Consider the following 22083-nt stretch of genomic DNA (forward strand, 5'->3'; position numbering starts at 1 on the left):
CAGTAGATGGAATGTGGCAATGGAACGCTGGCTGCGCGTGTCATAATAGGCTCTGAGCCTTTATATACCTGTGCACAGCAGCAGCCACCTTCAGTCTGCTGCTGGACAGCCAGCAGCAGCAGCAGCAGGAGAGGTATGTAATCAGGAGCCCTCCTGCTAAGGGTAGACAGCTGCTCGTTCCACCCCACCCCCCGCCTTAATTGGTTCTCCTCCCTTCCAACGGTGTTGAGGCGGGTGGGAACAGCAGGGGGTGAAGGTGCTGTGTTTAAAGAGGTGGAGTTATGCAGATCTAAAACGCGTGGATTGCAGCAGCAGCAAGCCGAAAAGTGCAGGCATGTAAGGGATCTAGAGGTTGACAACATGTCTTCTTAACGGGAGTCCAGGAGCTCATCTCCACAAATGGACTTTTCAGGATCCTTGGGTGGCTCCGTAGTTTGAAACCAATTCTGGTTATCGCTTCTCGGCCTTTTGGCTAAGATCAAGTGTAGTATCTGTTCTTATCAGTTTAATATCTGATACGTCCCCTATCTGGGGACCATATATTAAATGGATTTTTAGAACAGGGAGATGGAAAAAGAGCTTGCTCTGTCCACTCCACGCATTGACCTGGTATTGCAGTATCTCCAGGACCGGTGCACCCCTTCTTTAATGCAGTTTCTAAAATCAGAAAGAATTGAATTCAATGTTTTTTGTTCATTTTGCTTGTTTGTCGGATTTTGGGATGGACTCTTTGGCTTTGCTTTTCTTCTCCTCATTGGATTTTTCATGTTCAAAGTTGCAGAAGCCAGATTACAAGCTCATTTTGGTTCAACTTCAGCAACTGTGCATTGCATTGCCATGTAATGTGATGCAATGCTATCTTTCTAGCTCTCCCTTTTTACTTCCTTTTGGATAAACAGACATATTAGGCAAGCATTTTGGAGCTTTCACCTAAATAACTACAGGTGGTGAGATAAGCTGCACAATATAATTGACCTTTCAGTATATTGTTGCACACACACCATCTATTTAGCAAATGCCCTTGTTATCAACAGCAGCCTTTTAAACTCACCTGAGCTAACAGGTATGTGCGCTGGTTACTCTGCTGCGCTTAAAATTTCTTTTTTGGTTTGCTACAATGCCTTTTCTGAAACGTTGTCTCCTTCTGCTGGAACACTGACTTCTTTCATTTAATGCCTGCAGACTATAAAAGAGAACCCAACCCAAAAAGTTTGGTTGATTAGTCTGTGGCATTCTGTTAAACTGTTGCTTATGGCGGTCTCTGTGAGCTTCTCAGCGACATTCAGCCAGCCAGGTATCCTGCCTGCAGTAGATGGAATGTGGCAATGGAACGCTGGCTGCGCGTGTCATAATAGGCTCTGAGCCTTTATATACCTGTGCACAGCAGCAGCCACCTTCAGTCTGCTGCTGGACAGCCAGCAGCAGCAGCAGCAGGAGAGGTATGTAATCAGGAGCCCTCCTGCTAAGGGTAGACAGCTGCTCGTTCCACCCCACCCCCCGCCTTAATTGGTTCTCCTCCCTTCCAACGGTGTTGAGGCGGGTGGGAACAGCAGGGGGTGAAGGTGCTGTGTTTAAAGAGGTGGAGTTATGCAGATCTAAAACGCGTGGATTGCAGCAGCAGCAAGCCGAAAAGTGCAGGCATGTAAGGGATCTAGAGGTTGACAACATGTCTTCTTAACGGGAGTCCAGGAGCTCATCTCCACAAATGGACTTTTCAGGATCCTTGGGTGGCTCCGTAGTTTGAAACCAATTCTGGTTATCGCTTCTCGGCCTTTTGGCTAAGATCAAGTGTAGTATCTGTTCTTATCAGTTTAATATCTGATACGTCCCCTATCTGGGGACCATATATTAAATGGATTTTTAGAACAGGGAGATGGAAAAAGAGCTTGCTCTGTCCACTCCACGCATTGACCTGGTATTGCAGTATCTCCAGGACCGGTGCACCCCTTCTTTAATGCAGTTTCTAAAATCAGAAAGAATTGAATTCAATGTTTTTTGTTCATTTTGCTTGTTTGTCGGATTTTGGGATGGACTCTTTGGCTTTGCTTTTCTTCTCCTCATTGGATTTTTCATGTTCAAAGTTGCAGAAGCCAGATTACAAGCTCATTTTGGTTCAACTTCAGCAACTGTGCATTGCATTGCCATGTAATGTGATGCAATGCTATCTTTCTAGCTCTCCCTTTTTACTTCCTTTTGGATAAACAGACATATTAGGCAAGCATTTTGGAGCTTTCACCTAAATAACTACAGGTGGTGAGATAAGCTGCACAATATAATTGACCTTTCAGTATATTGTTGCACACACACCATCTATTTAGCAAATGCCCTTGTTATCAACAGCAGCCTTTTAAACTCACCTGAGCTAACAGGTATGTGCGCTGGTTACTCTGCTGCGCTTAAAATTTCTTTTTTGGTTTGCTACAATGCCTTTTCTGAAACGTTGTCTCCTTCTGCTGGAACACTGACTTCTTTCATTTAATGCCTGCAGACTATAAAAGAGAACCCAACCCAAAAAGTTTGGTTGATTAGTCTGTGGCATTCTGTTAAACTGTTGCTTATGGCGGTCTCTGTGAGCTTCTCAGCGACATTCAGCCAGCCAGGTATCCTGCCTGCAGTAGATGGAATGTGGCAATGGAACGCTGGCTGCGCGTGTCATAATAGGCTCTGAGCCTTTATATACCTGTGCACAGCAGCAGCCACCTTCAGTCTGCTGCTGGACAGCCAGCAGCAGCAGCAGCAGGAGAGGTATGTAATCAGGAGCCCTCCTGCTAAGGGTAGACAGCTGCTCGTTCCACCCCACCCCCCGCCTTAATTGGTTCTCCTCCCTTCCAACGGTGTTGAGGCGGGTGGGAACAGCAGGGGGTGAAGGTGCTGTGTTTAAAGAGGTGGAGTTATGCAGATCTAAAACGCGTGGATTGCAGCAGCAGCAAGCCGAAAAGTGCAGGCATGTAAGGGATCTAGAGGTTGACAACATGTCTTCTTAACGGGAGTCCAGGAGCTCATCTCCACAAATGGACTTTTCAGGATCCTTGGGTGGCTCCGTAGTTTGAAACCAATTCTGGTTATCGCTTCTCGGCCTTTTGGCTAAGATCAAGTGTAGTATCTGTTCTTATCAGTTTAATATCTGATACGTCCCCTATCTGGGGACCATATATTAAATGGATTTTTAGAACAGGGAGATGGAAAAAGAGCTTGCTCTGTCCACTCCACGCATTGACCTGGTATTGCAGTATCTCCAGGACCGGTGCACCCCTTCTTTAATGCAGTTTCTAAAATCAGAAAGAATTGAATTCAATGTTTTTTGTTCATTTTGCTTGTTTGTCGGATTTTGGGATGGACTCTTTGGCTTTGCTTTTCTTCTCCTCATTGGATTTTTCATGTTCAAAGTTGCAGAAGCCAGATTACAAGCTCATTTTGGTTCAACTTCAGCAACTGTGCATTGCATTGCCATGTAATGTGATGCAATGCTATCTTTCTAGCTCTCCCTTTTTACTTCCTTTTGGATAAACAGACATATTAGGCAAGCATTTTGGAGCTTTCACCTAAATAACTACAGGTGGTGAGATAAGCTGCACAATATAATTGACCTTTCAGTATATTGTTGCACACACACCATCTATTTAGCAAATGCCCTTGTTATCAACAGCAGCCTTTTAAACTCACCTGAGCTAACAGGTATGTGCGCTGGTTACTCTGCTGCGCTTAAAATTTCTTTTTTGGTTTGCTACAATGCCTTTTCTGAAACGTTGTCTCCTTCTGCTGGAACACTGACTTCTTTCATTTAATGCCTGCAGACTATAAAAGAGAACCCAACCCAAAAAGTTTGGTTGATTAGTCTGTGGCATTCTGTTAAACTGTTGCTTATGGCGGTCTCTGTGAGCTTCTCAGCGACATTCAGCCAGCCAGGTATCCTGCCTGCAGTAGATGGAATGTGGCAATGGAACGCTGGCTGCGCGTGTCATAATAGGCTCTGAGCCTTTATATACCTGTGCACAGCAGCAGCCACCTTCAGTCTGCTGCTGGACAGCCAGCAGCAGCAGCAGCAGGAGAGGTATGTAATCAGGAGCCCTCCTGCTAAGGGTAGACAGCTGCTCGTTCCACCCCACCCCCCGCCTTAATTGGTTCTCCTCCCTTCCAACGGTGTTGAGGCGGGTGGGAACAGCAGGGGGTGAAGGTGCTGTGTTTAAAAAGGTGGAGTTATGCAGATCTAAAACGCGTGGATTGCAGCAGCAGCAAGCCGAAAAGTGCAGGCATGTAAGGGATCTAGAGGTTGACAACATGTCTTCTTAACGGGAGTCCAGGAGCTCATCTCCACAAATGGACTTTTCAGGATCCTTGGGTGGCTCCGTAGTTTGAAACCAATTCTGGTTATCGCTTCTCGGCCTTTTGGCTAAGATCAAGTGTAGTATCTGTTCTTATCAGTTTAATATCTGATACGTCCCCTATCTGGGGACCATATATTAAATGGATTTTTAGAACAGGGAGATGGAAAAAGAGCTTGCTCTGTCCACTCCACGCATTGACCTGGTATTGCAGTATCTCCAGGACCGGTGCACCCCTTCTTTAATGCAGTTTCTAAAATCAGAAAGAATTGAATTCAATGTTTTTTGTTCATTTTGCTTGTTTGTCGGATTTTGGGATGGACTCTTTGGCTTTGCTTTTCTTCTCCTCATTGGATTTTTCATGTTCAAAGTTGCAGAAGCCAGATTACAAGCTCATTTTGGTTCAACTTCAGCAACTGTGCATTGCATTGCCATGTAATGTGATGCAATGCTATCTTTCTAGCTCTCCCTTTTTACTTCCTTTTGGATAAACAGACATATTAGGCAAGCATTTTGGAGCTTTCACCTAAATAACTACAGGTGGTGAGATAAGCTGCACAATATAATTGACCTTTCAGTATATTGTTGCACACACACCATCTATTTAGCAAATGCCCTTGTTATCAACAGCAGCCTTTTAAACTCACCTGAGCTAACAGGTATGTGCGCTGGTTACTCTGCTGCGCTTAAAATTTCTTTTTTGGTTTGCTACAATGCCTTTTCTGAAACGTTGTCTCCTTCTGCTGGAACACTGACTTCTTTCATTTAATGCCTGCAGACTATAAAAGAGAACCCAACCCAAAAAGTTTGGTTGATTAGTCTGTGGCATTCTGTTAAACTGTTGCTTATGGCGGTCTCTGTGAGCTTCTCAGCGACATTCAGCCAGCCAGGTATCCTGCCTGCAGTAGATGGAATGTGGCAATGGAACGCTGGCTGCGCGTGTCATAATAGGCTCTGAGCCTTTATATACCTGTGCACAGCAGCAGCCACCTTCAGTCTGCTGCTGGACAGCCAGCAGCAGCAGCAGCAGCAGGAGAGGTATGTAATCAGGAGCCCTCCTGCTAAGGGTAGACAGCTGCTCGTTCCACCCCACCCGCCGCCTTAATTGGCTCTCCTCCCTTCCAACGGTGTTGAGGCGGGTGGGAACAGCAGGGGGTGAAGGTGCTGTGTTTAAAGAGGTGGAGTTATGCAGATCTAAAACGCGTGGATTGCAGCAGCAGCAAGCCGAAAAGTGCAGGCATGTAAGGGATCTAGAGGTTGACAACATGTCTTCTTAACGGGAGTCCAGGAGCTCATCTCCACAAATGGACTTTTCAGGATCCTTGGGTGGCTCCGTAGTTTGAAACCAATTCTGGTTATCGCTTCTCGGCCTTTTGGCTAAGATCAAGTGTAGTATCTGTTCTTATCAGTTTAATATCTGATACGTCCCCTATCTGGGGACCATATATTAAATGGATTTTTAGAACAGGGAGATGGAAAAAGAGCTTGCTCTGTCCACTCCACGCATTGACCTGGTATTGCAGTATCTCCAGGACCGGTGCACCCCTTCTTTAATGCAGTTTCTAAAATCAGAAAGAATTGAATTCAATGTTTTTTGTTCATTTTGCTTGTTTGTCGGATTTTGGGATGGACTCTTTGGCTTTGCTTTTCTTCTCCTCATTGGATTTTTCATGTTCAAAGTTGCAGAAGCCAGATTACAAGCTCATTTTGGTTCAACTTCAGCAACTGTGCATTGCATTGCCATGTAATGTGATGCAATGCTATCTTTCTAGCTCTCCCTTTTTACTTCCTTTTGGATAAATAGACATATTAGGCAAGCATTTTGGAGCTTTCACCTAAATAACTACAGGTGGTGAGATAAGCTGCACAATATAATTGACCTTTCAGTATATTGTTGCACACACACCATCTATTTAGCAAATGCCCTTGTTATCAACAGCAGCCTTTTAAACTCACCTGAGCTAACAGGTATGTGCGCTGGTTACTCTGCTGCGCTTAAAATTTCTTTTTTGGTTTGCTACAATGCCTTTTCTGAAACGTTGTCTCCTTCTGCTGGAACACTGACTTCTTTCATTTAATGCCTGCAGACTATAAAAGAGAACCCAACCCAAAAAGTTTGGTTGATTAGTCTGTGGCATTCTGTTAAACTGTTGCTTATGGCGGTCTCTGTGAGCTTCTCAGCGACATTCAGCCAGCCAGGTATCCTGCCTGCAGTAGATGGAATGTGGCAATGGAACGCTGGCTGCGCGTGTCATAATAGGCTCTGAGCCTTTATATACCTGTGCACAGCAGCAGCCACCTTCAGTCTGCTGCTGGACAGCCAGCAGCAGCAGCAGCAGCAGGAGAGGTATGTAATCAGGAGCCCTCCTGCTAAGGGTAGACAGCTGCTCGTTCCACCCCACCCCCCGCCTTAATTGGTTCTCCTCCCTTCCAACGGTGTTGAGGCGGGTGGGAGCAGCAGGGGGTGAAGGTGCTGTGTTTAAAGAGGTGGAGTTATGCAGATCTAAAACGCGTGGATTGCAGCAGCAGCAAGCCGAAAAGTGCAGGCATGTAAGGGATCTAGAGGTTGACAACATGTCTTCTTAACGGGAGTCCAGGAGCTCATCTCCACAAATGGACTTTTCAGGATCCTTGGGTGGCTCCGTAGTTTGAAACCAATTCTGGTTATCGCTTCTCGGCCTTTTGGCTAAGATCAAGTGTAGTATCTGTTCTTATCAGTTTAATATCTGATACGTCCCCTATCTGGGGACCATATATTAAATGGATTTTTAGAACAGGGAGATGGAAAAAGAGCTTGCTCTGTCCACTCCACGCATTGACCTGGTATTGCAGTATCTCCAGGACCGGTGCACCCCTTCTTTAATGCAGTTTCTAAAATCAGAAAGAATTGAATTCAATGTTTTTTGTTCATTTTGCTTGTTTGTCGGATTTTGGGATGGACTCTTTGGCTTTGCTTTTCTTCTCCTCATTGGATTTTTCATGTTCAAAGTTGCAGAAGCCAGATTACAAGCTCATTTTGGTTCAACTTCAGCAACTGTGCATTGCATTGCCATGTAATGTGATGCAATGCTATCTTTCTAGCTCTCCCTTTTTACTTCCTTTTGGATAAACAGACATATTAGGCAAGCATTTTGGAGCTTTCACCTAAATAACTACAGGTGGTGAGATAAGCTGCACAATATAATTGACCTTTCAGTATATTGTTGCACACACACCATCTATTTAGCAAATGCCCTTGTTATCAACAGCAGCCTTTTAAACTCACCTGAGCTAACAGGTATGTGCGCTGGTTACTCTGCTGCGCTTAAAATTTCTTTTTTGGTTTGCTACAATGCCTTTTCTGAAACGTTGTCTCCTTCTGCTGGAACACTGACTTCTTTCATTTAATGCCTGCAGACTATAAAAGAGAACCCAACCCAAAAAGTTTGGTTGATTAGTCTGTGGCATTCTGTTAAACTGTTGTTATGGCGGTCTCTGTGAGCTTCTCAGCGACATTCAGCCAGCCAGGTATCCTGCCTGCAGTAGATGGAATGTGGCAATGGAACGCTGGCTGCGCGTGTCATAATAGGCTCTGAGCCTTTATATACCTGTGCACAGCAGCAGCCACCTTCAGTCTGCTGCTGGACAGCCAGCAGCAGCAGCAGCAGGAGAGGTATGTAATCAGGAGCCCTCCTGCTAAGGGTAGACAGCTGCTCGTTCCACCCCACCCCCCGCCTTAATTGGTTCTCCTCCCTTCCAACGGTGTTGAGGCGGGTGGGAACAGCAGGGGGTGAAGGTGCTGTGTTTAAAGAGGTGGAGTTATGCAGATCTAAAACGCGTGGATTGCAGCAGCAGCAAGCCGAAAAGTGCAGGCATGTAAGGGATCTAGAGGTTGACAACATGTCTTCTTAACGGGAGTCCAGGAGCTCATCTCCACAAATGGACTTTTCAGGATCCTTGGGTGGCTCCGTAGTTTGAAACCAATTCTGGTTATCGCTTCTCGGCCTTTTGGCTAAGATCAAGTGTAGTATCTGTTCTTATCAGTTTAATATCTGATACGTCCCCTATCTGGGGACCATATATTAAATGGATTTTTAGAACAGGGAGATGGAAAAAGAGCTTGCTCTGTCCACTCCACGCATTGACCTGGTATTGCAGTATCTCCAGGACCGGTGCACCCCTTCTTTAATGCAGTTTCTAAAATCAGAAAGAATTGAATTCAATGTTTTTTGTTCATTTTGCTTGTTTGTCGGATTTTGGGATGGACTCTTTGGCTTTGCTTTTCTTCTCCTCATTGGATTTTTCATGTTCAAAGTTGCAGAAGCCAGATTACAAGCTCATTTTGGTTCAACTTCAGCAACTGTGCATTGCATTGCCATGTAATGTGATGCAATGCTATCTTTCTAGCTCTCCCTTTTTACTTCCTTTTGGATAAACAGACATATTAGGCAAGCATTTTGGAGCTTTCACCTAAATAACTACAGGTGGTGAGATAAGCTGCACAATATAATTGACCTTTCAGTATATTGTTGCACACACACCATCTATTTAGCAAATGCCCTTGTTATCAACAGCAGCCTTTTAAACTCACCTGAGCTAACAGGTATGTGCGCTGGTTACTCTGCTGCGCTTAAAATTTCTTTTTTGGTTTGCTACAATGCCTTTTCTGAAACGTTGTCTCCTTCTGCTGGAACACTGACTTCTTTCATTTAATGCCTGCAGACTATAAAAGAGAACCCAACCCAAAAAGTTTGGTTGATTAGTCTGTGGCATTCTGTTAAACTGTTGCTTATGGCGGTCTCTGTGAGCTTCTCAGCGACATTCAGCCAGCCAGGTATCCTGCCTGCAGTAGATGGAATGTGGCAATGGAACGCTGGCTGCGCGTGTCATAATAGGCTCTGAGCCTTTATATACCTGTGCACAGCAGCAGCCACCTTCAGTCTGCTGCTGGACAGCCAGCAGCAGCAGCAGCAGGAGAGGTATGTAATCAGGAGCCCTCCTGCTAAGGGTAGACAGCTGCTCGTTCCACCCCACCCCCCGCCTTAATTGGTTCTCCTCCCTTCCAACGGTGTTGAGGCGGGTGGGAACAGCAGGGGGTGAAGGTGCTGTGTTTAAAGAGGTGGAGTTATGCAGATCTAAAACGCGTGGATTGCAGCAGCAGCAAGCCGAAAAGTGCAGGCATGTAAGGGATCTAGAGGTTGACAACATGTCTTCTTAACGGGAGTCCAGGAGCTCATCTCCACAAATGGACTTTTCAGGATCCTTGGGTGGCTCCGTAGTTTGAAACCAATTCTGGTTATCGCTTCTCGGCCTTTTGGCTAAGATCAAGTGTAGTATCTGTTCTTATCAGTTTAATATCTGATACGTCCCCTATCTGGGGACCATATATTAAATGGATTTTTAGAACAGGGAGATGGAAAAAGAGCTTGCTCTGTCCACTCCACGCATTGACCTGGTATTGCAGTATCTCCAGGACCGGTGCACCCCTTCTTTAATGCAGTTTCTAAAATCAGAAAGAATTGAATTCAATGTTTTTTGTTCATTTTGCTTGTTTGTCGGATTTTGGGATGGACTCTTTGGCTTTGCTTTTCTTCTCCTCATTGGATTTTTCATGTTCAAAGTTGCAGAAGCCAGATTACAAGCTCATTTTGGTTCAACTTCAGCAACTGTGCATTGCATTGCCATGTAATGTGATGCAATGCTATCTTTCTAGCTCTCCCTTTTTACTTCCTTTTGGATAAACAGACATATTAGGCAAGCATTTTGGAGCTTTCACCTAAATAACTACAGGTGGTGAGATAAGCTGCACAATATAATTGACCTTTCAGTATATTGTTGCACACACACCATCTATTGTCACACTGTCACAGAATACTGGAGGTAGGGGGCCTAAGCTGACCCTAAGCTGGGGCCCTGACTAATCCCTCACCCTGGAGGTACTGTTAAAGGTACAGAGGTCCAGGCCGCCAGCGTAACCCCTACCTCCTGAGGATCCCTGCACCTAAGTAATCTAGTCCTGAGAAGGACCCCGATCACAACAATTGGGAACCAGAAATAATATGCCCACACACAGTATTTAGACGAACGAGACAGTACAAGGGAAAAACCAAAACCACCTTGCATACAACTTCTACACAACTACAACAGAGGGAACACCAACGGGAAAGGAGATAAATGATAAAGCGAGGAAAGGGAAAAAACACTTCCAAATACACTTATCTCAGCAACTCCAAACACCACGATCCGCTCTGTAAGTCTGAATGAAAAGCTTTCACCGACACCTCCCAAACAGACCTGCAGGAATATAAAGGAGTCTCACTAAAGAAGCATTGATTGCAGCTGGGCGAGGCTGGACCTCAGCTAGCCCAGAGAGAGAGAGAATTAACTCCTACACTGCCGAGAAAACACAAAGCACCAACAAGTCAGCTGCGAGAAGTCAGGCTGTGTACTCGTGACGATCTTCGTGGCAACACACCCGTGACAGTACCCCCCCTTCTACGAGGGGCCTCCGGACCCTCAGGGCCAGGTTTATCCGGGTGAGTCGTGTGGAAGGCCCGAACTAATCGGTCTGCGTTAATATCCGACGCAGGAACCCACATCCTCTCCTCAGGACCATACCCCTTCCAATGAACCAAGTACTGAAGGGACCGGCGATTAAAGCGTGAATCAATGACCCTCGATACCTGGAACTCCAAGTTACCATTGACAACCACAGGAGGGGGAGGTAAAGGTGATGGTACCACCGGCGCCACATACCTCTTAAGCAATGATCTGTGAAACACGTTGTGAATTTTAAACGTAGGGGGGAGGTCAAGACGGAATGCCACCGGATTAATAACAGAACTGATTCTGTACGGCCCGATGAACCTGGGACCCAGTTTCCAGGAGGGAACCTTAAGTTTAATATTCCTGGTAGACAACCATACCTGATCGTTCACACTTAGGTCCGGACCAGACACTCTCCTCCTATCAGCCATACGTTTGTATCGGTTCCCCATAGTATTCAGATTCTTCAGCACCCCTCTCCATACTGAAGCGAGAGATGAGGAAAATCGTTCCTCCTCCGGAACTCCCGAAGAGCCCCCCCTAGTGAAAGTACAAAACTGGGGGTGAAAACCATATGCCCCAAAAAACGGGGACTTACCAGTGGACTCGCTCCGCCTATTATTGAGAGCAAACTCTGCCAGAGGTAGGAAAGAAGCCCAGTCCTCCTGGTTCTCTGACACAAAACACCGAAGATATGTCTCCAAGCTCTGGTTCATACGTTCCGTCTGACCATTGGTCTGAGGATGAAAAGCCAACGAGAATGACAAATGCATCCCCCGCCGTGCACAAAACGCCCTCCAGAACTTGGACACAAACTGAGACCCCCGATCAGACACCACCTCGGAGGGTACCCCGTGAAGCCTCACAATCTCCCCAATGAACACCTGCGCAAGAGTTTTAGCATTAGGGAGAGCCGGAAGAGCGATGAAATGTGCCATCTTGCTGAACCTGTCCACTACAACGAGTATGACCGTTTTACCCGAAGACGGAGGGAGGTCCGTAATAAAGTCCATAGACAGATGAGTCCAAGGACGCTCCGGGATCTTCAAAGGTAAAAGGGCCCCAGACGGACGGGTATGTGAGGTCTTAGAGCGCGCACAAACCCCACAGGACGCGACAAAAGTTACCACCTCTTTATGTAAGTTAGGCCACCAAAACCGACGCGAGAGGAGATCCACAGTTGCTTTACTCCCCGGGTGTCCTGCAAAAACTGAGTTATGGTGTGCCTCGATCACCTTTTGTCGCAACTGATCTGGAACGAACAGTCTCCCCGGAGGTCCAACAGGGGCGTCCCCCTGAGCCTCCAATATCTCCTCCTCCAGCTCAGAGCATACTGCCGAAACCACCACCCCCTCCTGAAGAATAGGAATCGGGTCGTCCGTATTCCCGGCCCCAGGGAAACTACGAGATAAGGCATCCGCCTTTACATTTTTAGACCCAGGACGATATGTAACGACGAAATTAAACCTGGTAAAAAACAATGACCACCTAGCTTGTCTGGGATTCAGACGTTTAGCGGACTCCAGATATAGCAGGTTCTTGTGATCGGTGATGACGGTGACCGGATGAACTGCCCCCTCCAAAAAATGGCGCCACTCCTCAAAAGCTAACTTAATGGCCAAGAGTTCCCTATTGCCGACATCGTAATTCCTCTCAGCGGACGACAATTTTTTAGAGAAAAAGGCGCACGGATGCCACTTACCAGGGGACGAACCCTGTGACAATACTGCTCCCACCCCTACCTCGGAAGCGTCTACCTCTACAAAGAATGGCTGAGACGCATCAGGTTGAATGAGTATAGGTGCCGAGGCAAAACATTTTTTCAAGGAGGAGAATGCTTGACAAGCCTTGTCAGACCACCTAGAAAAATCCGTCCCCTTTTTAGTCATGTCTGTGAGAGGCTTAACCATGGACGAGAAATTACGAATGAACTTCCGGTAATAGTTAGCAAACCCCAGGAAACGTTGTAGTGCCTTAAGATTCTCCGGCCGATCCCACTCAAGAACTGCCCGCACTTTCCCAGGGTCCATACGAAAACCGGACGCTGAAACCAGGAAGCCTAAAAACTGGAGTTCCTGTACGGCGAACACACACTTTTCCCACTTGGCATACAGTTTATTATCCCGCAAGATCTGTAACACCTGTCTAACGTGCTCCTGATGAGACACCAGATCCGGCGAGTAAATTAAGATATCATCCAGATATATGACAACAAACTGTCCCACCAGGTGGCGAAAAATATCATTAACAAAGTGTTGAAACACCGCCGGGGCATTAGTCAGACCGAATGGCATGACAAGGTTCTCATAATGCCCCTCCGGAGTGTTAAAAGCCGTCTTCCACTCATCCCCCTCCTTCATCCTAATCAGATTGTACGCCCCCCTGAGATCCAACTTAGAGAACCATTTGGCGCCCACGATCTGATTAAAGAGATCGGGAATAAGTGGGAGCGGATACGGATCTCGGACCGTAATCCGATTAAGTTCACGGAAATCCAGGCAAGGGCGTAGACCTCCATCTTTCTTCTTAACAAAGAAGAACCCCGCGGCCACCGGTGAAGATGAAGGTCTAATATGCCCCTTAGCCAGACTTTCAGAAATATAATCCTTCATGGCCTGCCTCTCAGGACCAGAAAGGTTATACAACCTAGCTTTAGGTAACTTGGCCTCAGGGAGCAGTTTTACAGAACAGTCATACTCGCGATGAGGAGGTAGTTCCTGACACCCATTCTCCGAGAATACATCCTCAAAGTCCGCCAGAAATGGAGGTAAGACCCAAGGAGTAACCGCACCGATGACCGTGTTCATGCAGTTTTTATTACAGAATTTACTCCATTGGCTGATCTCTCTGGTTTGCCAATTAATAACCGGGTTATGCTTAGCTAACCAAGGAAGGCCCAACACTATAGGAGTGGGAAGACCCTCCAACACGTAGCAAGACAACAGTTCTTTATGTATTGCCCCCACTTGAAGTTTTACGCCATGCACAGCTTGCAAAAAACTTCCCTGACCGAGAGGCCTGGCATCGAAAGTACAATTTGCATGCCTCCCGGAAAACAAAAAACTTGTCCCGCCCCCCAGTGAACCTGTCAGGGAGAGCTACTTTAGGTTCTGGTCCGGCTTGCTCCAGAGGATGCAAAACCTTGGACCTAACGTCCGCCAGCCCCATGGACAAACTCTGCAACTGCCGAGCTAGACCGGCTACTGGATCCATGGTAGCTGGAGAAAAACTAAGTTGGTCGGTGAAAATGTCACACTGTCACAGAATACTGGAGGTAGGGGGCCTAAGCTGACCCTAAGCTGGGGCCCTGACTAATCCCTCACCCTGGAGGTACTGTTAAAGGTACAGAGGTCCAGGCCGCCAGCGTAACCCCTACCTCCTGAGGATCCCTGCACCTAAGTAATCTAGTCCTGAGAAGGACCCCGATCACAACAATTGGGAACCAGAAATAATATGCCCACACACAGTATTTAGACGAACGAGACAGTACAAGGGAAAAACCAAAACCACCTTGCATACAACTTCTACACAACTACAACAGAGGGAACACCAACGGGAAAGGAGATAAATGATAAAGCGAGGAAAGGGAAAAAACACTTCCAAATACACTTATCTCAGCAACTCCAAACACCACGATCCGCTCTGTAAGTCTGAATGAAAAGCTTTCACCGACACCTCCCAAACAGACCTGCAGGAATATAAAGGAGTCTCACTAAAGAAGCATTGATTGCAGCTGGGCGAGGCTGGACCTCAGCTAGCCCAGAGAGAGAGAGAATTAACTCCTACACTGCCGAGAAAACACAAAGCACCAACAAGTCAGCTGCGAGAAGTCAGGCTGTGTACTCGTGACGATCTTCGTGGCAACACACCCGTGACATCTATTTAGCAAATGCCCTTGTTATCAACAGCAGCCTTTTAAACTCACCTGAGCTAACAGGTATGTGCGCTGGTTACTCTGCTGCGCTTAAAATTTCTTTTTTGGTTTGCTACAATGCCTTTTCTGAAACGTTGTCTCCTTCTGCTGGAACACTGACTTCTTTCATTTAATGCCTGCAGACTATAAAAGAGAACCCAACCCAAAAAGTTTGGTTGATTAGTCTGTGGCATTCTGTTAAACTGTTGCTTATGGCGGTCTCTGTGAGCTTCTCAGCGACATTCAGCCAGCCAGGTATCCTGCCTGCAGTAGATGGAATGTGGCAATGGAACGCTGGCTGCGCGTGTCATAATAGGCTCTGAGCCTTTATATACCTGTGCACAGCAGCAGCCACCTTCAGTCTGCTGCTGGACAGCCAGCAGCAGCAGCAGCAGGAGAGGTATGTAATCAGGAGCCCTCCTGCTAAGGGTAGACAGCTGCTCGTTCCACCCCACCCCCCACCTTAATTGGTTCTCCTCCCTTCCAACGGTGTTGAGGCGGGTGGGAACAGCAGGGGGTGAAGGTGCTGTGTTTAAAGAGGTGGAGTTATGCAGATCTAAAACGCGTGGATTGCAGCAGCAGCAAGCCGAAAAGTGCAGGCATGTAAGGGATCTAGAGGTTGACAACATGTCTTCTTAACGGGAGTCCAGGAGCTCATCTCCACAAATGGACTTTTCAGGATCCTTGGGTGGCTCCGTAGTTTGAAACCAATTCTGGTTATCGCTTCTCGGCCTTTTGGCTAAGATCAAGTGTAGTATCTGTTCTTATCAGTTTAATATCTGATACGTCCCCTATCTGGGGACCATATATTAAATGGATTTTTAGAACAGGGAGATGGAAAAAGAGCTTGCTCTGTCCACTCCACGCATTGACCTGGTATTGCAGTATCTCCAGGACCGGTGCACCCCTTCTTTAATGCAGTTTCTATAATCAGAAAGAATTGAATTCAATGTTTTTTGTTCATTTTGCTTGTTTGTCGGATTTTGGGATGGACTCTTTGGCTTTGCTTTTCTTCTCCTCATTGGATTTTTCATGTTCAAAGTTGCAGAAGCCAGATTACAAGCTCATTTTGGTTCAACTTCAGCAACTGTGCATTGCATTGCCATGTAATGTGATGCAATGCTATCTTTCTAGCTCTCCCTTTTTACTTCCTTTTGGATAAACAGACATATTAGGCAAGCATTTTGGAGCTTTCACCTAAATAACTACAGGTGGTGAGATAAGCTGCACAATATAATTGACCTTTCAGTATATTGTTGCACACACACCATCTATTTAGCAAATGCCCTTGTTATCAACAGCAGCCTTTTAAACTCACCTGAGCTAACAGGTATGTGCGCTGGTTACTCTGCTGCGCTTAAAATTTCTTTTTTGGTTTGCTACAATGCCTTTTCTGAAACGTTGTCTCCTTCTGCTGGAACACTGACTTCTTTCATTTAATGCCTGCAGACTATAAAAGAGAACCCAACCCAAAAAGTTTGGTTGATTAGTCTGTGGCATTCTGTTAAACTGTTGCTTATGGCGGTCTCTGTGAGCTTCTCAGCGACATTCAGCCAGCCAGGTATCCTGCCTGCAGTAGATGGAATGTGGCAATGGAACGCTGGCTGCGCGTGTCATAATAGGCTCTGAGCCTTTATATACCTGTGCACAGCAGCAGCCACCTTCAGTCTGCTGCTGGACAGCCAGCAGCAGCAGCAGCAGGAGAGGTATGTAATCAGGAGCCCTCCTGCTAAGGGTAGACAGCTGCTCGTTCCACCCCACCCCCCGCCTTAATTGGTTCTCCTCCCTTCCAACGGTGTTGAGGCGGGTGGGAACAGCAGGGGGTGAAGGTGCTGTGTTTAAAGAGGTGGAGTTATGCAGATCTAAAACGCGTGGATTGCAGCAGCAGCAAGCCGAAAAGTGCAGGCATGTAAGGGATCTAGAGGTTGACAACATGTCTTCTTAACGGGAGTCCAGGAGCTCATCTCCACAAATGGACTTTTCAGGATCCTTGGGTGGCTCCGTAGTTTGAAACCAATTCTGGTTATCGCTTCTCGGCCTTTTGGCAAGATCATTGGTGGTTTTCTGCTGCTGGTGTTGTTTGGAGGGCAGTTGTGACTGGGGTTCCCCCTTGTGGGGCCCTAGTGTGCGATTGAGCGGCGATTGTGTTTATCTGCTGTAAAAATGGTGGAGAAAACACGTGGATTAGAGGACTCGGTCTGTCTGAAGGTGGCTGCAGGTCATGAAGGAGAAATCGGTTTGGACCAAGTTTGCGTTGATGTCTTGAAGAACATTAATGGCTTGAAGGTAACGGATGTATTGGCACTGCAGGATTTTCAGAAACAAGGAATTTATGATATCACTTTTGTTTCTTTGAGTATTTGCCAGAGAGTCTACATGGAGTTGGTACGAATGAAGGAAGAAAAGGAATTGAAATGCCTAGAGTTTATTGCACTGGAACCTCTGTTCCAGCAGACATATAAGTATGTGGTTGTGCACATGTATAACCCTAAAGTTCCGGATGAGACTGTTTCCAATTTTTTAGCTCGGTATTGTAGTGAGGTTAAATTTTTGGGAAGAATGAAGAACAAATACAATTATCTAAATGGCAAGAGGAGATATGTTGTAAAACTGAGACCGGATGATAGAGCTATTGGGGGTGCCAAGAGCATTCCTGGACAGTTTTCTATCGGAGGAGAAAGGGGATTTTGTTTTTATAATGGACAGATGGAATATTGTAGGAAGTGTCATGAGTTTGGACATGTTCAGAAAGATTGTCCAGTGCAAGGTGATGTTTGTAGAGGTTGTGGGAAATCTGGGCATGTTGCAAGTGGTTGCCCAATGAATAAGGTGTGTGATTTGTGTGGACATGCAGATCACCTTGCAAGGAAATGTAGATTGTGGGCTCAGATTCCTAGGTCACAGGTGGACGCTGAAGAGAGGCAGAAGAAGACTCGGCAGGAAAGTGAGGAGGAGGGCAAAGGCTCAGACTCAGAGGGGGAAAGCCAAAAACAAGATGGTGGTAGGGGAAGAGACCATGCGGTGCCCAAGATGGAGGAAAAGGGGCGGAGCCAGAAGAAAGTTGGTTTGAGGGAGGGGCTGGAAGTAATAAACAAAGTAGCTGATGTGCATGGCCCGGGTGATGGGATGGATTTGTCTAATATGGCGGAGTCAGTGAATTCTGTTTTGGGAAGAGATGGGGGTGAGGAAATGGAGGTTTTGGAGGAGGAGGATTCTGATTCGGATGGAACTATAACCCCTCAGCAGCGTGATAGGGTTAACAGTGATTGGAGTGAAAATGAGGAGGAAGATGATGGCAAGGAGGAGAGTTATGCCTCCGTGATTAAAAGAAGTAAGGTGGAGGGGTGTTGGTCTGGGGGGCAGGAAGATCCAGTCTCCCTAAGACCAGGTTATTCTAACAGGGACTCGAGTTCTGAGTCGCCTGATATACGTAGAAAAGTGGGTGGCAGGAGTGGGTTTTCTCCTGGTTCATGATGGATCGGGTATGGTGGAGATTTTTTCCTGTTGTTATGATGGCGTTGTGTGTTGCTTCTCTGAATGTACGAGGGATTGGTTCTGCTTGTAGGAGAGCAGGGATACTGGAGTACATTGAGAGTGTGAATGCAGATATTGTCTGTCTGCAGGAATGTGTAATTAAATCTGCCCCGCATGAGAGTGAGTGGAATAAGGGGCAATCTTTTTGGTCCCCATGCTCAGAAAACAGGAATGAAGGGGTGGGCATTTTACTGTGTAATTCCAGTCTAAAGGTTTTAGAGTTTAAAGTAATCATACCTGGGAGATGTTTGTTTTTATTAGTGGATTTTTTAGGTCAGCGGGTACGGGTTTTTAATGTTTATGCCCCTGCTGATAAACAAGTAAGAGTTGGGTTTTTGGAGTCTCTAAAGTTGTTTTTACCAGGCAGAGACTTCACTATAGTGGCTGGAGATTTTAATTGTGTCAGATCCGCAAAAGATCGTAAGAGCTCTACGGAAGGTAGGACTGATGTTACGTCTAATATTTTAAATCAGATTGTGCAGGATTTACGCTACACGGATGCTGGTCTGATGGTTGGGCCAAGTGATAAGTTCACATACATATCAGACAGTGGACGTAGTGTTTCCCGAATTGACTATGTTTTTATGTCTGAAGGGATTAAGGTGGCCAAGTGCAACCACGTGATGACGACTTTTTCTGACCACAAGATGATAGTGGTAGATCTGTGTATAGCTGAGTCCCTGGCTTTTGGAAAGGGACTCTGGAAGCTGAACGTAAGCCTGCTGGAAGAGGAGAGTGTTAAGGTTGGTTTTAATAAAGTGTTTTTGTCTTGTGTGTCTGAACAGCACCTTTTTAAAGATTTGCTAGAGTGGTGGGACTGGGCTAAGGAGAAATTTGCATGTTATTTTAAAGGGGTGTGTTTTAGGAGAGCGAAAGCCAAAAGGGATCATGATGCTGCTGTTATTTCAAAATTGGAAGTACTCCATAAGTTTAAGAGAGCGGGGATGGAGGTGGATAAAGAGATTGCAGATTTGAAGGACGAACTGAAGAAGATACTTATTGAAAAAGGGAAGACTATTATGTTTAAGGCAAAAATAAAGCACATGGAGGAAAATGAGCAATGTTCGAGATACTTTTTTAAAAAATGTTTTAAACCTAAAGGGGTTTTTAAGTTTGTTTTTTCTCCTGCAGGGGAGGTATCTGGGGATGAGATGATTGGCAGTATTCTTTCCTTTTATGAAACACTCTTCTCTAACGATAGTAGAGCCAGTGATGCGGAAATTAATGATTATTGCAAAGTATTAACTAATAATATTCCTGAGGAGAAAATTGGGTTTTTAAGTGAGGAGGTTGGGAAAGATGAAATTAGACGGGCAGTGGATGGCTTGGCGAAAGGCAAGACGCCAGGCTGTGATGGTCTTCCTGCTGAATTTTATGTTAGATTTTGGGATATTATAGGTGTGGAGTTTTCCCGGGTGGTGCAATATGGTTTTACTCATGGGATTTTATCGGTTTCTATGCGTAGGGGGATTGTTACGCTGATTCATAAGAAAGGGGACATGAGGGATATTAAAAATTGGAGGCCCATAACATTGTTAAACAGTGATTACAAAATTATTTCTAAAATTGTGGCTGGTAGACTGGCAGATGTGATAGGTGATATGGTGGGGGAGTATCAGGCATGTGCAGTGCCTGGTAGGAAAATTTCAGATAATTTGCTGCTTCTAAGAGACTTAATTTATCAGGCTAATTTGAATAAGAATGCTCTTTTGTTACAGTCGGTGGACCTGGAGAAAGCCTTTGATAAAATATCACATAGATTTTTGTTCTCTGCTTTAAGTCACCTTGGTGTTCCGGATAAATTATTGATGGTCATTAAGAGTTTTTATTGTGGGGTCAGTAGCCAGATTTTAGTTAATGGGCATGTGAGTTCCAGTTTTAATATTTTATCGGGAGTTAGGCAGGGTTGTCCCCTGTCACCAATTCTTTTTATCTGTGTGGTGGAGGCCCTTTTAAAAAGTGTGCAAGTTGACAAGTGTGTGGCTGGTGTTTTTATTCCTGGGGGATCCGGGGGTCCAGTCAAGTCTTTAAGTTATATGGATGATATTGTTTTTACTTGTGGTTCACAGGCGGATCTCAATAGAGTGAATTTGCACGTAAGGATTTTTTGTTGTGTGGCTGGTATGGCGGTGAATTGGGGAAAGTGCCAGCTTTGTAACTTTGGGAGGCAGGTTGAGGTTAACGTGGCAGGAGTGGAGAGTAGGGAGGAAATTGAGGTTCTTGGTGTCATCTTTGAGAAGGAACTGAAAGGGAAAAGCAGCCTGAAGATTCTAGAAGACAAAATGGATCAGAAGTTGAACTTTTGGAAACTAAGGAACCTGTCGCTGAGAGGGAAAGTGCTGGTAATCAAGTCTGTGATTCTCCCGCTTCTGCTGTACACTGCTTTGATTTTCCCACCTGCTGTGCTTTGGACAAAGAGAGTGACAAGGAAACTGTTTGTGTTTTTTTGGGGATCCAAAATGGAGAAACTAAGAAGAGGAATGGTTATGTGTTCTGTGGAAAATGGGGGTTGTGATTTTCCTAACATTGACTTATTTTTAAGAATGCATTATTTTTTGAACATTTATAAATTATCCCAGTGCAATAACAGGACTGCGGACATGTGCAAATATTTAGCAGGACGGCTTTTCCAGAAATGGAGCTGGTGTGAGAAGGATTTAAGAAAACCAGTTTCGTTTGTGATACCGTTTTTTTATGTGGTGCTTAGGTCCTTCTATGATCAAAATGGGATAAGCTCCATGGTTAGACCGGACAAAAAACTGATTGTCTCAGGTATTAAGAAGAAGGAGATGTTATGTGATGTGCCGTTTTGTAATAATGCACAGTCTGGACAGGTGTGGAAGCTTTTTTTCATGCGTGGAATCAGCAACAGACAGAAGGATGTAACCTGGATGGCGTTGCATGGATGCTTGCCAACAAGAGCTTTTTTGAATGACCGGGGGATAAAGGTTCAAGAACTATGTCCTAGGGAAGGTTGCAATAAGGTGGAAACAATACAGCATATTTTTTGGGACTGTTTTTTTGCTAAAAAAGTTTTTACCTTGTTGTCACGTATGTTTGTTGCTTTAGTTGGTTTTCATTGTTTCGATTTTGAAAGGATTTTAATAGGTCAAGATTTTAAGTACTCGCAAAGGAAGCGGGCAAGCTGGATTATTTTTGTCATATATAAAGAGGTTTTATGGGACGTTCGGAATTTGGTGATTTTTAAAAAGATTGTTTTTTCCCCCATGGAATGCAGAAAGATTTTTCTTGCTAGACTGTTTTATGCCTATTTATTGGATAAAAAGAAGTATGGTGAGACAGCAGCAGAGGCACTCTGGAACTTTTCACATTGGACTTCTTACAGTAAGTAACAGTTAATTGCAGGGTTGTGTTTTTTGGGATTTTGTTTTTGTTTTTCCGAATGATGATTTGAGAACCCGTTATGTGAATATGCGCTATGATGCATAAATTAATGTGGGTCTTAATCTGAGGAAAAAAAAAAAAAAAAAAAATCTGTTCTTATCAGTTTAATATCTGATACGTCCCCTATCTGGGGACCATATATTAAATGGATTTTTAGAACAGGGAGATGGAAAAAGAGCTTGCTCTGTCCACTCCACGCATTGACCTGGTATTGCAGTATCTCCAGGACCGGTGCACCCCTTCTTTAATGCAGTTTCTAAAATCAGAAAGAATTGAATTCAATGTTTTTTGTTCATTTTGCTTGTTTGTCGGATTTTGGGATGGACTCTTTGGCTTTGCTTTTCTTCTCCTCATTGGATTTTTCATGTTCAAAGTTGCAGAAGC

General features: G+C 45.3%; 9 non-coding genes and 1 pseudogene across 9 annotated transcripts; all 10 read left to right on the top strand.

Annotated features, from left to right (window-relative positions):
- Positions 1-452: 452 nt before the first annotated feature.
- On the top strand, positions 453-643 carry LOC141201809 (U2 spliceosomal RNA). Its single transcript, XR_012273105.1, has one exon. It is a non-coding gene; the product is annotated as a U2 spliceosomal RNA (small nuclear RNA).
- A 1115-nt stretch (positions 644-1758) lies between these two features.
- On the top strand, positions 1759-1949 carry LOC141201811 (U2 spliceosomal RNA). The gene has a single exon (XR_012273106.1). It is a non-coding gene; the product is annotated as a U2 spliceosomal RNA (small nuclear RNA).
- A 1115-nt stretch (positions 1950-3064) lies between these two features.
- On the top strand, positions 3065-3255 carry LOC141201812 (U2 spliceosomal RNA). The gene has a single exon (XR_012273107.1). It is a non-coding gene; the product is annotated as a U2 spliceosomal RNA (small nuclear RNA).
- Positions 3256-4370: 1115 nt separating this feature from the next.
- LOC141201813 (U2 spliceosomal RNA) lies at positions 4371-4561 on the top strand. Its single transcript, XR_012273108.1, has one exon. It is a non-coding gene; the product is annotated as a U2 spliceosomal RNA (small nuclear RNA).
- A 1118-nt stretch (positions 4562-5679) lies between these two features.
- LOC141201814 (U2 spliceosomal RNA) lies at positions 5680-5870 on the top strand. The gene has a single exon (XR_012273109.1). It is a non-coding gene; the product is annotated as a U2 spliceosomal RNA (small nuclear RNA).
- Positions 5871-6988: 1118 nt separating this feature from the next.
- On the top strand, positions 6989-7179 carry LOC141201815 (U2 spliceosomal RNA). Its single transcript, XR_012273110.1, has one exon. It is a non-coding gene; the product is annotated as a U2 spliceosomal RNA (small nuclear RNA).
- A 1114-nt stretch (positions 7180-8293) lies between these two features.
- LOC141201816 (U2 spliceosomal RNA) lies at positions 8294-8484 on the top strand. Its single transcript, XR_012273111.1, has one exon. It is a non-coding gene; the product is annotated as a U2 spliceosomal RNA (small nuclear RNA).
- A 1115-nt stretch (positions 8485-9599) lies between these two features.
- LOC141201817 (U2 spliceosomal RNA) lies at positions 9600-9790 on the top strand. Its single transcript, XR_012273112.1, has one exon. It is a non-coding gene; the product is annotated as a U2 spliceosomal RNA (small nuclear RNA).
- A 5689-nt stretch (positions 9791-15479) lies between these two features.
- Positions 15480-15670, top strand: LOC141201818 (U2 spliceosomal RNA). The gene has a single exon (XR_012273113.1). It is a non-coding gene; the product is annotated as a U2 spliceosomal RNA (small nuclear RNA).
- A 6070-nt stretch (positions 15671-21740) lies between these two features.
- On the top strand, positions 21741-21941 carry LOC141202634 (U2 spliceosomal RNA; annotated as a pseudogene).
- Positions 21942-22083: the final 142 nt, after the last annotated feature.

Source organism: Phyllobates terribilis, unplaced genomic scaffold (assembly GCF_046119375.1).
Source record: "Phyllobates terribilis strain yellow unplaced genomic scaffold, ASM4611937v1 Scaffold_123__1_contigs__length_5148117, whole genome shotgun sequence".
Classification (NCBI taxonomy): Eukaryota; Metazoa; Chordata; class Amphibia; order Anura; family Dendrobatidae; genus Phyllobates; species Phyllobates terribilis.